The sequence below is a fragment of the Podarcis liolepis genome, assembly GCF_965112155.1.
Source record: "Podarcis liolepis genome assembly, chromosome: 2".
Lineage (NCBI taxonomy): Eukaryota > Metazoa > Chordata > Lepidosauria > Squamata > Lacertidae > Podarcis > Podarcis liolepis.
In genome coordinates, this window is record NC_139555.1 from 127441271 (window position 1) to 127453496 (window position 12226).

General features: G+C 47.7%; 4 protein-coding genes across 4 annotated transcripts in view; all 4 read right to left on the reverse strand.

The window, feature by feature from the left end:
* LOC310699314 (uncharacterized protein) overlaps nucleotides 1-12226 on the reverse strand; it is a gene marked incomplete at its 5' end in the record, with an annotated part of 338944 nt that overhangs the window by 230282 nt on the left and 96436 nt on the right. The window contains one exon of the mRNA XM_083486960.1: nucleotides 8081-8253. The remainder of the gene's footprint in view (nucleotides 1-8080; nucleotides 8254-12226) is intronic.
* Nucleotides 1-12226, reverse strand: part of LOC310701854 (uncharacterized protein) — a 175018-nt gene that overhangs the window by 50381 nt on the left and 112411 nt on the right. The gene's annotated exons all lie outside the window — the stretch shown is intronic.
* LOC310701556 (uncharacterized protein) overlaps nucleotides 1-12226 on the reverse strand; it is a 72679-nt gene that overhangs the window by 15575 nt on the left and 44878 nt on the right. The gene's annotated exons all lie outside the window — the stretch shown is intronic.
* LOC310699313 (uncharacterized protein) overlaps nucleotides 1-12226 on the reverse strand; it is a gene marked incomplete at its 3' end in the record, with an annotated part of 89747 nt that overhangs the window by 13571 nt on the left and 63950 nt on the right. The gene's annotated exons all lie outside the window — the stretch shown is intronic.

The following is a 12226-nucleotide window of genomic DNA, read 5'->3' on the forward strand; positions in this document are numbered from 1 at the left end:
CAGCCCGGCTTGGGCTCCTCCTTCCCCTTCCCGCCAGGGCAGCTGAGCCTCTCTCGGCCCCCCAGGAAGGAGAAAGGGGAGTCTGGCGGGGCTGCTGCTGCTGCTGCCCAGGAGACCTTGCAGGTCTGGGGTCCCCCCTTCCCCCCCCTGGGTCGGGGCCTGGATCGGGGCCCCTGTCGACGGGCCCCAGGGAGGGCGCTCTCCTTGCGGGGGGGTCTCTTCCTCCTCCTCCCCCCTTGTCCCCCCCTCTATTCCCCCCCCTTCTCTCCCTCCCCCTTTACCTCTTGGTCCTCCGCCTCCCTGGCTCCGGATTAGTCCGCTCTCCTTGTCTGCAAGAGAAAGGGCGGCGGGGGGGACGGGGGGAGGGGGGGCTCTTCAGCGACGCCCCTCCTCCTCTTCCGGCTGGAAACTTCCGGCGCGTTTGGCAGCGACACTTCCGGTTCCTTTTGGGATGCGCTTGCCCCTAGAGCTACGACCACAGAGCAGCCTCTCCCTGTCTTGGGATGGGAAGAGGACGGGACGGCGCTGCCTCGGGGGCTCCATGGGGGCCTGGCCCCCCTCCCTCCTCCTCCCCACAGCAGGGGGCGAGATGGCGGCCAGGGGGGGGCATCATATCTGGGGGGGACCTGGGTTTGCGGGGAGAGAAGGAGGTGGTTCTCAATCTGCAAAGAGGGAGGCTGGGAGGGGAGGGGCTGAGTGAGGAGGAGGGAAGGGCTGCCCCTCCCCCTGTGGGTCAGGAGAGTGGGGGAGGGGCTGAGCCGGGGAAGCCAAGGGGGGTCCCTCCCCCCCCCAGCCCAGGGGGGTCCTCTGTGAAGCCCAGAGATGGACCCAGCCTCGGGGGGGGGGGGAGAGACATGGGGCTGCCTGAGAGAGAGAGAAGGGGCGCTTCCTCTCCTCTCCCCCTCCTCCCCCCAGGCTCTCCTGCGCCCAGAGACCCCCTTGGCCCGGCAGGGAGAGGGTGGGGTCCCCTTCCGCCATGAGAGGAGTGCCAGGGGGTTGTGAGGGGGGGGGGAGAGAGAGACCCCTTTCTGCCCCCCTCCCAAGAGGGTCCCCGTCGTGTCTCTGAGGGGCGAGAGAGGAGGAGCCCCTCCCCCCGCTGCAATGGGGTTGTGAGGGGGGGGACAGGGAGAGAGACCCCTTTCTGCCCCCCTCCCAAGAGGGTCCCCGTCGTGTCTCTGAGGGGCGAGAGAGGAGGAGCCCCTCCCCCCGCTGCAAGGGGGTTGTGAGGGGGGGAGAGAGACCCCTTTCTGCCCCCCTCCCAAGAGGGTCCCCGTCGTGTCTCTGAGGGGCGAGAGAGGAGGAGCCCCTCCCCCCACTGCAAGGGGGTTGTGAGGGGGGGAGAGAGAGAGACCCCTTTCTGCCCCCCTCCCAAGAGGGTCCCCGTCGTGTCTCTGAGGGGCGAGAGAGGAGGAGCCCCTCCCCCCGCTGCAAGGGGGTTGTGAGGGGGGGAGAGAGACCCCTTTCTGCCCCCCTCCCAAGAGGGTCCCCGTCGTGTCTCTGAGGGGCGAGAGAGGAGGAGCCCCTCCCCCCACTGCAAGGGGGTTGTGAGGGGGGGAGAGAGAGAGACCCCTTTCTGCCCCCCTCCCAAGAGGGTCCCCGTCGTGTCTCTGAGGGGTGAGAGAGGAGGAGCCCCTCCCCCCGCTGCAAGGGGGTTGTGAGGGGGGGGAGAGAGAGACCCCTTTCTGCCCCCCTCCCAAGAGGGTCCCCGTCGTGTCTCTGAGGGGTGAGAGAGGAGGAGCCCCTCCCCCCGCTGCAAGGGGGTTGTGAGGGGGGGGAGAGAGAGACCCCTTTCTGCCCCCCTCCCAAGAGGGTCCCCGTCGTGTCTCTGAGGGGCGAGAGAGGAGCCCCTCCCCCCGCGGCTGCTTCCCCTCAACGACTTTTCCCGCCTTTTCCCAACTTCCCGCCCTTCGGGATCTCAGCCTCGCCTCAGTTTCAGGCGCCGAGGAGGCAGATTCCCCGGGATCCCTGCTCTCTTGGTGGATTTCTTCTCATTCGCCCTGATCTCTGCTCATATATCTTGCTTTTGGAGCTTCTCTAGAAAGAAGGCTGTATAAAAAGCCCCTCACCTCCTCCTGCCTCCCATACAGTATGTCAAAGTCTGATTTCTTCCCATTTGCTGTGTATAATTCTTCCTCCAGGACTGTTCTTCCTTCCTGCCAGTGTCACTTCCCAACTACAGATAGGTAGCCGTGTTGGTCTGCCATAGTCAAAATAAAAAAATTCCTTCCAGTAGCACCTTAAAGACCAACTAAGTTAGTTCTTGGTATGAGCTTTCGTGTGCATGCACACTTCTTCAGATACACTGAAACAGAAGTTGCCAGATCCTTCTATATAGTGAGAAGGTGGTCTGAACAAAGACATTGGATTGTTATCTCATTATACATGACTAAGCCATTTTTCACCTTCTCGCCCCTTGCCTTTTCCTGTAAGACCTATTGCAGTCGTTAAGAGTCGTCAACAGGCTCATCTCAGCTATCTGCCAATCTCCCATTCCCACCACCCTTCTGAGTAATACCCCTCCCCACCTTCTCACTATATAGAAGGATCTGGCAACTTCTGTTTCAGTGTATCTGAAGAAGTGTGCATGCACACAAAAGCGCATACCAAGAACTAACTTAGTTGGTCTTTAAGGTGCTACTGCAAGGAATTTTTTTATTTTGACTTCCCAACTAATAATTCTTCCCTCACTGTCCTTAAATAGCTGCTTGGGGTCTAGTTTGGGGCCTGCATAAAGAACCTCGTCTCTTTTTTCCTTTTAGCTGTAGGTATAAATTCATGGCCAAAAGCCTTATTGATACACAATTTTCCATCTTATGCCTGCTTACTCGGGAGTAAGTCCTACTCTGCTCCCATGTGCGGAGCCAGCAGTTCAGGCAGTTCTGCTAGCAGGAGGCCAAAGGACCCAGAGTGGTTTGCAAGCAGGGTGGTTTCCCGATGCTGCCCTTTTTGATACGTTTCCATTTATTCTTTTGTGTGGGGACTGGCCAGATTGAAACCCCCCACCCCATTCAAAAGAAAGACTAGCAAAAGATTTCATAGAATCATAGAGTTGGAAGTGACCACAAGGGCCATCGAGTCCAACCCCCTGCCAAGCAGGAAACACCATCAGAGCACTCCTGACATATGGTTGTCAAGCCTCTGCTTAAAGACCTCCAAAGTAGGAGACTCCACCACACTCCTTGGCAGCAAATTCCACTGTCAAACAGCTCTTACTGTCAGGAAGTTCTTCCTAATGTTTAGGTGGAATCTTCTTTCTTTTAGTTTGGATCCATTGCTCCGTGTCCGCTTCTCTGGAGCAGCAGAAAACAACCTTTCTCCCTCCTCTATGTGACATCATTTTATATATTTGAACATGGCTATCATATCACCCCTTAACCTCCTCTTCTCCAGGCTAAACATGCCCAGCTCCCTTAGCTGTTCCTCATAAGGCATCGTTTCCAGGCCTTTGACCATTTTGGTTGCCCTCCTCTGGACACGTTCCAGTTTGTCAGTGTCCTTCTTGAACTGTGGTGCCCAGAACTGGACGCAGTACTCCAGGTGAGGTCTGGAGTTGGGCAGAAATCTGTGATCCAGACATGCCCATGTCAATCACACCTTGTTTTAACATCCATCTAACACAAGGAAAAGAAAATATCCCCCCATCATCACGGAGGTCCACTTGCGAGGGTCTTCTGGCAGTTCCCTCACATTTACAGGGTACCAGGCAGAGGGCCTTCTCGGTAGTGGCACCCTCTCTGTGGAACACCCCCCCCCAATATCAGATGTCAAAGAGAGAAAGAATTCCATACCTTTTGGAAGACCTCTGAAGGCACCCCTGTTCAGGAGCAGGGCGGAGATCTCTCAGAAGTGGAGGCTTTGCGCTGAGAGATCCGCTGAGGAGCGGCTGGCTGCCTTCAGGTGGTGCAGGGGCTCTCAGATGCAGCCTCCGGGCTGCCTCCACCTGCCCCAACCCCAGCAACTATTCAGCCTGGCTGCCTTCACGGGGTTGCAGGGGCTCTGAAGCGGAGGGGGGGCTCCTTTCAAATTCGCCCTTGAGGGGAGTGCAGCCTCAAACCCCTCAACGGAAAGGGTAATGGAGCCTGCCCCTCCCCAGCTCAGCAGCCCCGATCCAGCTCCTCTTCCCGTGCAAGCAGCAACGCTGCCTAGCGGAGCAGCCCCATCCCATTCCTACTTGCCACCCGGCCCGCCTTCCCTCACAAGGAAAACAGAAGTCTGGCACTCAAAATGGAAGTTATACTCAGAACAGAGCATGTTCGGCTTCCAAAAAGAGTTCCAAAACTGGAACACTCGTTTCTGGGTTTGAAGAGTTCAGGTTGCAAGCAGTTTGAGAACTAAGCTGTTTGAAAACTGAGGTACCACTGTATTTATTTTCCCCAATTACAACTGTATTTATCCCCTCCCCCGGTGGTGATTCTGCTGAGTCAAAATGAGAGTACTGTAGGGATCAGATGGGATTACCATGAGGAATTATAAAATATACATCAAGCCATTGTGTCCACAATGAAGACATTGTGTTGACTGGGTTTGATATATTGATGATAATTTCTGATTTAATCCCATAAGATTCTACATTCGTGCCCTTTTCATGCCCTTTTCCCTGTTGCCCATTTCTCCTGTCACGTACACAGCCCCGTTGCTTCTTGCTTTGCCAGGGAGGCATCCTGGGCCATAGAGATAGTGGGCAAGTTTCTTTGAAGTAGGTTTCTATATGGTAATCTTAGGATGTTAATCTTAGGGCCAGGAAACAGATCTCACATGAAGGTGATAATGATCCGCTGTCCTCCTGGCCATCCTCCTTATCATGTGTATTGCTTGTTTATGACCTCTGGGGTTGCTAAATGCTCTTCTTTGTTTACCCCAGAAATATTTGTGCTTAATTAGTTTTAGTAGTTTAACTTTCTCCCCACGTGGGTTTGTGGAAATGCTCAGAAGAAATCTGATTAGTTCTTACGAACACTCTGTAAAAAGTTCTTGTGTGAGTAAAACGGCCTGGGCCGGGGGCTGTGGGAATCGGACAAGCACCGAGAGACGATTATACGCACCCTTCCCAGAGTCTTGCTGGTTCAAGCCTCTGTGTGTATTCTTATTAATCAGAGTTCCATCCTTCCTTTACTTTGTGAACGGAACAAGTACCCCCTAAGCATTATTTTTTAGGAAAAAAAGCACTCAGTTATACCATAACATTACAGATCAATGGAAAGACAATTTAATGAAGAACGTAAGGAAATAACTTTTATGAAGGATTATTTATTACAGCAGTAGTCATAAAGAAGAAATGTGAAACAAACAGAAAAAAATTAAATATACAGGTAGAATTGCCATGTTATAGTAATAATAATAATTTCTTATTTATACCCCGCCCATCTGGCTGGGCCACTCTGGGCGGCTTCCAACAAAATATTGAATTACAATGCATCAAACAATAAAAGCTTCCCTAAACAGGGCTGCCTTCAGATGTCTTCTAAAAGTCTGGTGGTAGTTGTTCTCTTTGACATCTGGTGGGAGGGCGTTCCACAGGGCAGGTGCCACCACAAAGAAGGCCCTCTGCCTGTTTCCCTGTAACTTGGCTTCTTGCAGGGTGACAACCGCCAGAAGGCCCTCGGCACTGGACCTCAGCGTCCGGGCAGAATGTGTCGGATTCTCAGGCCGCAGTCAGAGGTAACTGGCCACACTCCAGGCATTCGGCTTGAGATCCTTGTTGACCTCCCCATCTGCGTCTCCCGGCAGGATACAGGCAAGGTCACTATCGGCAATCCCACTCAGCGTGAGAGGGACACACCTCTCCTCCCTCCTCCCTGCTTCCCTCAGGGAGGGGAAAGAGACAGACAAAAATCTATTTACATGTCTTTATTTCTGTCTTTGCAGCAGTACAGAGAAACACGTCTGCACTCTCCAGACTCCAACAGTAGAGAAGATAAACTCCACCCCTGTACTTCCAGTACAGGTCAGATGACACTCTGAGCTAACATCCAGTGCTCAGTACAGTGAATAGACTGCCGCTTTGTTCCCATGGTACAGTCCCAAACATCAACATCCTGTTTTGCTTTGCAGACACCTGCAGCTCGCTCTTGTGTTGCTGCTTATTCCTGACAGAATGATGGGGGAGGAGACGCTCCTTCAGGTATACTGGACCGAGGCCGTTTAGGGCTTTAAAGGTCAGCACCAACGCTTTGAATTGTGCTCGGAAACGTACTGGGAGCCAATATAGGCCTTTCTAGACCGGTGTTCTGTGGTCTCGGCGGCTCCTCCCAGTCACCAGTCCAGCTGCCGCATTCTAGATTAGTTGTAGTTTCCGGGTCACCTTCAAAGGTAGTCCCACACAGAGTGCACTGCAGTAGTTGGAACTTTGTGAGGAATAAGTGGGTTTTGTGTTGCAGTTTGGGTACTCAGTCTGGAAAAGGTTTGCCACCACTGCCCTCGGATCATGTCCAGTTGCAAAGGTGAACGGAGGCTTTCCACCCCCAGGGCCCAGAGGTGGCTCCTGCCTTGGGGCAGCTGGTGGATTTGGAGGAAGCTGACCCTTAGCACTCTGGGTTGGGGACCTGCCTGAACCTCCTTTCCCATTATACTCATCCTTACGGTTTCATTTTGGGGATAGCATTCTACACACACTTGTGTCACCATGGTTCCCGCCCCCCAGCACATTGCTTTGAGATGCTCTGGTACGGCCCCTTCTTCCCTGTGCCCCCTTCCCTCCTCATGAAAGACCACCAATCTCAGCTCCATTTTGAGCAACTCTCTATTCCCAGATACAAACATTTCCAGCTCTCTCCACCAAACACCAACACCAGCTCACTCTCAGTCCACCCTCATTCAGCAGCAACACGATTCATTCACATTAAATATTATATTATGCTTACTCTTGTAAAATGAGACCTTCATTACTTTAAATAAATGTCTAGACCACGTTACAAACAACAGAAGCTAACATACGCTGCATGGAATTAAGACTGATTTCCTGTTATTGAGGTGAAAGAAAGTGTCGACTCGGAGAGAAAAAGGTTCTACTCTCTAAAAAGTGTTGCATAATAACCAAAGCAGGATCCACACTCCTTCTAGTTAAACCCTTTCTCTTCTTTAATTGATGGCCTATAGGTGTTTCCACACTTACAGCTCTTACCCCTGGGAGTCTTTTGATGGTTTGTAAGACTTCCACTACAACTGAAGCTCTGTCCACTTCCCTAGGACTTATATGGTTTCTCCCCTGTATGAGTTTGTTGATGTTTTGTAAGAACTCCACTTGCACTGAAGCTCTTTCCACACTCCATACATTTAAATGGTTTCTCCCCAGTGTGACTCCGTTGATGAATTCTAAGGTGTCCACTCTGACTGAAGCTCTTTCCACACTCCATACATTTAAAAGGTTTCTCCCCTGTGTGAGTCCGTTGATGAATTCTAAGGTGTCCACTCTGACTGAAGCTCTTTCCACACTCCATGCAATTAAATGGTTTCTCCCCTGTGTGAGTCCGTTGATGAATTCTAAGTTTTCCACTCCCACTGAAGCTCTTTCCACACTCCATGCATTTAAATGGTTTCTCCCCCGTGTGACTCCGTTGATGAAATCTAAGGTTTCCACTCTGACTGAAGCTCTTTCCACACTCCATGCATTTAAATGATTTCTCCCCAGTGTGACTCCGTTGATGAATTCTAAGGTCTCCACTCTGACTGAAGCTCTTTCCACACTCCATGCATTTAAATGATTTCTCCCCTGTGTGACTCCGTTGATGAATTCTAAGGTGTCCACTCTGACTGAAGCTCTTTCCACACTCCATGCATTTAAATGGTTTCTCCCCTGTGTGAGTCCGTTGATGAATTCTAAGGTCTCCACTCTGACTGAAGCTCTTTCCACACTCCATGCATTTAAATGGTTTCTCCCCTGTGTGAGTCCGTTGATGAATTCTATGTTTTCCACTCCCACTGAAGCTCTTTCCACACTCCATGCATTTAAATGGTTTCTCCCCTGTGTGAGTCCGTAGATGAATTCTAAGGTGTCCACTCCGACTGAAGCTCTTTCCACACTCCATGCATTTAAGTGATTTCTCCCCAGTGTGACTCCGTTGATGAATTCTAAGGTCTCCACTCTGACTGAAGCTCTTTCCACACTCCATGCATTTAAATGATTTCTCCCCTGTGTGACTCCGTTGATGAATTCTAAGGTGTCCACTCTGACTGAAGCTCTTTCCACACTCCATGCATTTAAATGGTTTCTCCCCTGTGTGAGTCCGTTGATGAATTCTAAGGTCTCCACTCTGACTGAAGCTCTTTCCACACTCCATGCATTTAAATGGTTTCTCCCCTGTGTGAGTCCGTTGATGAATTCTAAGTTTTCCACTCCCACTGAAGCTCTTTCCACACTCCGTGCATTTAAATGGTTTCTCCCCCGTGTGACTCCGTTGATGAATTCTAAGGTGTCCACTCTGACTGAAGCTCTTTCCACACTCCATGCATTTAAATGGTTTCTCCCCAGTGTGACTCCGTTGATGAATATTAAGGTCTCCACTCTGACTGAAGCTCTTTCCACACTCCATGCTTTTAAATGGTTTCTCCCCCGTGTGACTCCGTTGATGAATTCTAAGGTGTCCACTCTGACTGAAGCTCTTTCCACACTCTATGCAATTAAATGGTTTCTCCCCTGTGTGAGTCCGTTGATGAATTCTAAGGTGTCCACTCTCAGCGAAGCTCTTTCCACACTCCATGCATTTAAATGGTTTCTCCCCTGTGTGAGTCCGTTGATGTTTTCTAAGTTTTCCACTGTCAGTGAAGCTCCTTCCACACTCCATAATTTCAAATTGTTTATGTTCTCTCTTTTCACACTCCATGTATTTATATGGTTTCTTCGTTAGTCCCATTGGACATGGCCCACCAGAATTCTGACTGCCTTCTCCATTGTCTTCTTTCAATGGGGTGGGGAGAAAATCCTATTTGTTTTCTAGGAAGAGAACAAAGTACTATTACAGTTAGCACCTGCTCTTATTTTAACGTCTTGTACAATCTCTCCTGTCCTCCATATGTTCCAAATTTTTAGGAAAGGCAAATGAAACAATTTAAAATAATGGTCATGCATCATCAGCCTTTTATAACCCTTAATTATTGTTAATGAAGCAGCATTATCTTAGAATACGGTTGAACTGTGGGCTTTATGTTTTATAAAAAGTGGTTTCTCACAGGAACGGGAGCTGCTCTATGTTCCATGAACCTGGCCAAGATTCATCAGGGTTCAAAGCTCATCATGAAGTTCTTCATCCTCTGCACTATAATCCTCCACCCCTTGGGCCGCATTTTGTCCCCTTCGACCTCTAGATCTTTATTCATCACCTGCACAGTCCCTTTGGCCTCAGGAGGTCCATACTGACCATTTTGGGAGACCCATATATAAGTCTAGTAACAATGTTATTTATTTCGGTTCTGGAGATGCTCTTGAACATGATCAGAGGGGACCGGCTGGTTGAAGGAATCCAGGTCGGAGCCAAACAGTATAAACTTAAAGCTTTCGCAGATGACTTGGATTTGACATTACAGGAGCCAGAATCTAGTACGAAAAGGGTGTTAGAACTGATTCAAGAGTTTGGTCGGGTGGCGGGATTTAAATTAAACAAGCAGAGAACTAAGTTTTTGGAAAAAAATTGACAACTTTAGAAACAGAAAGGTTTCAGAAAGAGACAGACTTAAATGTGGTTAAAAAGGTGAAATACCTAGGGGTAAATATGACAGCTAAAAATCTGAATTTATTTAAGGATAAATATGAAAAGTGCTGGTCAGAAATTAAAAAGGACCTAGAAAGTTGGTCAAGATTGAAGCTTTCCTTGTTGGGTCGAATTGCTGCTATAAAGATGAATGTATTGCCAAAAATGCTGTTTTTGTTTCAGACCTTACAGATTGTGGACAAGATGGAGTGTTTCAGGAGGTGGCAGAGAGATATTTCTAAATTTGTCTGGCAGGGCAAAAAGCCCAGAGTAAAATTTAAAATATTAACTGATGCTAAGGAAAGAGGAGGGTTTGCCCTGCCAGACTTAAAGTTGTATTATGAATCAGCAGCTTTCTGCTGGTTGAAAGACTGGCTACTTCTTGAGAACACTGATATCTTGGATTTGGAAGGGTTCAACAATGTATTTGGATGGCATGCATATTTGTGGTACGACAAGGTAAAAGCTCATAGAGCTTTCAAGAACCATATTGTCAGGAAGGCAGTGTTTAATGTCTGGATAAAATACAAAGATTTATTAGAAAATAAGACCCCAAGGTGGTTGTCACCAATGGAAGCTAAGGCTCAGAAAAGACTCAATATGGAGGTCAAATGGCCGAAATATTGGGAAATATTAGAAAAAGATGGAGACACTTGGAGACTGCAGAGTTTTGAGAAATTAAAAGACAAAGTGCGAGATTGGTTACACTATGCTCAGATCAGGGAGGCTTTCAATTTGGATAAAAAAAACAGGCTTCCAGGTGGAAAAATCGAAATTAGAAACAGAACTGTTAGAACCTAAAACTAAGGTACTTTCAAAAATGTATAACTCGCTGTTAAAATGGAACACACAGGACGAAACGGTTAAATCAGCTATGATAAAATGGGCGCAGGACATTGGCTACAACATTATGTTTGCTGACTGGGAACGATTGTGGACCACCGGTGTTAAATTTACGGCATGTAATGCCTTGAAAGAAAATATTATGAAAATGATATATAGGTGGTACATGACCCCAGTCAAGCTTACAAAAATATACCACTTGCCAGACAATAAGTGTTGGAAATGTAAAGAAACTGAAGGAACATTCTTTCACCTTTGGTGGATGTGCCCAAAGGTCAAGGCCTTCTGGGAAATGATCTATAATGAACTAAAAAAGGTATTTAAATATACCTTCCTTAAGAAACCAGAGGCTTTCCTTTTGGGCATTGTCGGCCAAATGGTGCTAAAAAAGGACAGAACTTTCTTTATGTATGCGACAACTGCAGCAAGAATACTCATCGCAAAGTACTGGAAGACACAAGATTTGCCCACGCTGGAAGAATGGCAGACGCAACTGATAGACTATATGGAATTGGCAGAAATGACTGGCAAAATCCGGGACCTGGGAGAAGAGACAGTGGAAGAGGACTGGAAAAAGTTCAAGGACTACTTGCAAAAGCATTGTAAATTGTATGAATGTTAAGATGATGCAGGATAGGAAATAATCTGGCATTAGTAACTTAGTGGAAAGATGTATGAAAATAAGTGAACTATAAGAACAAGGTTGAAATTTTGATTAATATTATGTCAAATTTAAATATCTAAATATTTGATAATAAAGTTTAAAATTGGAGACATAATATTTGAAAATTACAAAATAAGATTTGAAAGAAGGTGAAGCACTGCTGAATATAACTTTATAAATGGGAACGCAGGAAAGGGAGATGTGAGGAAGTCCGAAAGGAAGGTTATGGAAATTTGGTTTATTGAAATCTAATTATGCTGTATGTTATTTGCTTTGTGTTTACTTTTTTTCTATGTTGGTGATGGTGTTTTATGTGTTTGGTGATGTATTGTTTAAAACCTTTAATAAATATTTTATATAAAAAAATATAAGTCTAGCAACAAGGCTTGGTGCTTGTGGTCGGTTGAAGGTGTGCTCAGTTGGAGAATGTTGTTGGGGCTGGACCTCCATCTCTCAGCCTTGCATTATGGAATGGAGAGAGCTGGAGATGCAGAAGGAAAGCAGCTGGAGCCTGACCGCTGGGAAGGCCAGATTGAGACACCCACCCCAATTATGATTTATAATAATTATATGCCACCGGGTCTCGCACCTGCCTCCTGACACTGGCTTATCTTAGCAGAGATTCCCTGTTCAGGCCTCTCTCACTGTTCTTCCTCCTTGGCCGTGGGTGGCCAAGGGCTTCTGGATATTCTAGCTCTGCTCCAACTGGGAATTATTTATTAAATTTGTATACCTCTCTTCATATGAAGATCACAACATAAAAATATGTGTGACACTGAAATAGTATTAAAGGTGAATAACACTGATTGTTGGAAAGAAAAGAAAGAAGATGAAACCTGTGGTGTGTCCTCCTGAAGGTAATATAATAATAATAATAATAATAATAATAATAATAATAATAATAATAATAATAATGAAGTGTAAAGAAGAAACCAATCTTCAAATCAGTTTCATATTCCCTGGCTGTATTTCTCAGCCATGATTGTGACTCAGAATCTTAGCCACACTTTTTTCTAGAATATCAACTGGGTCTCTT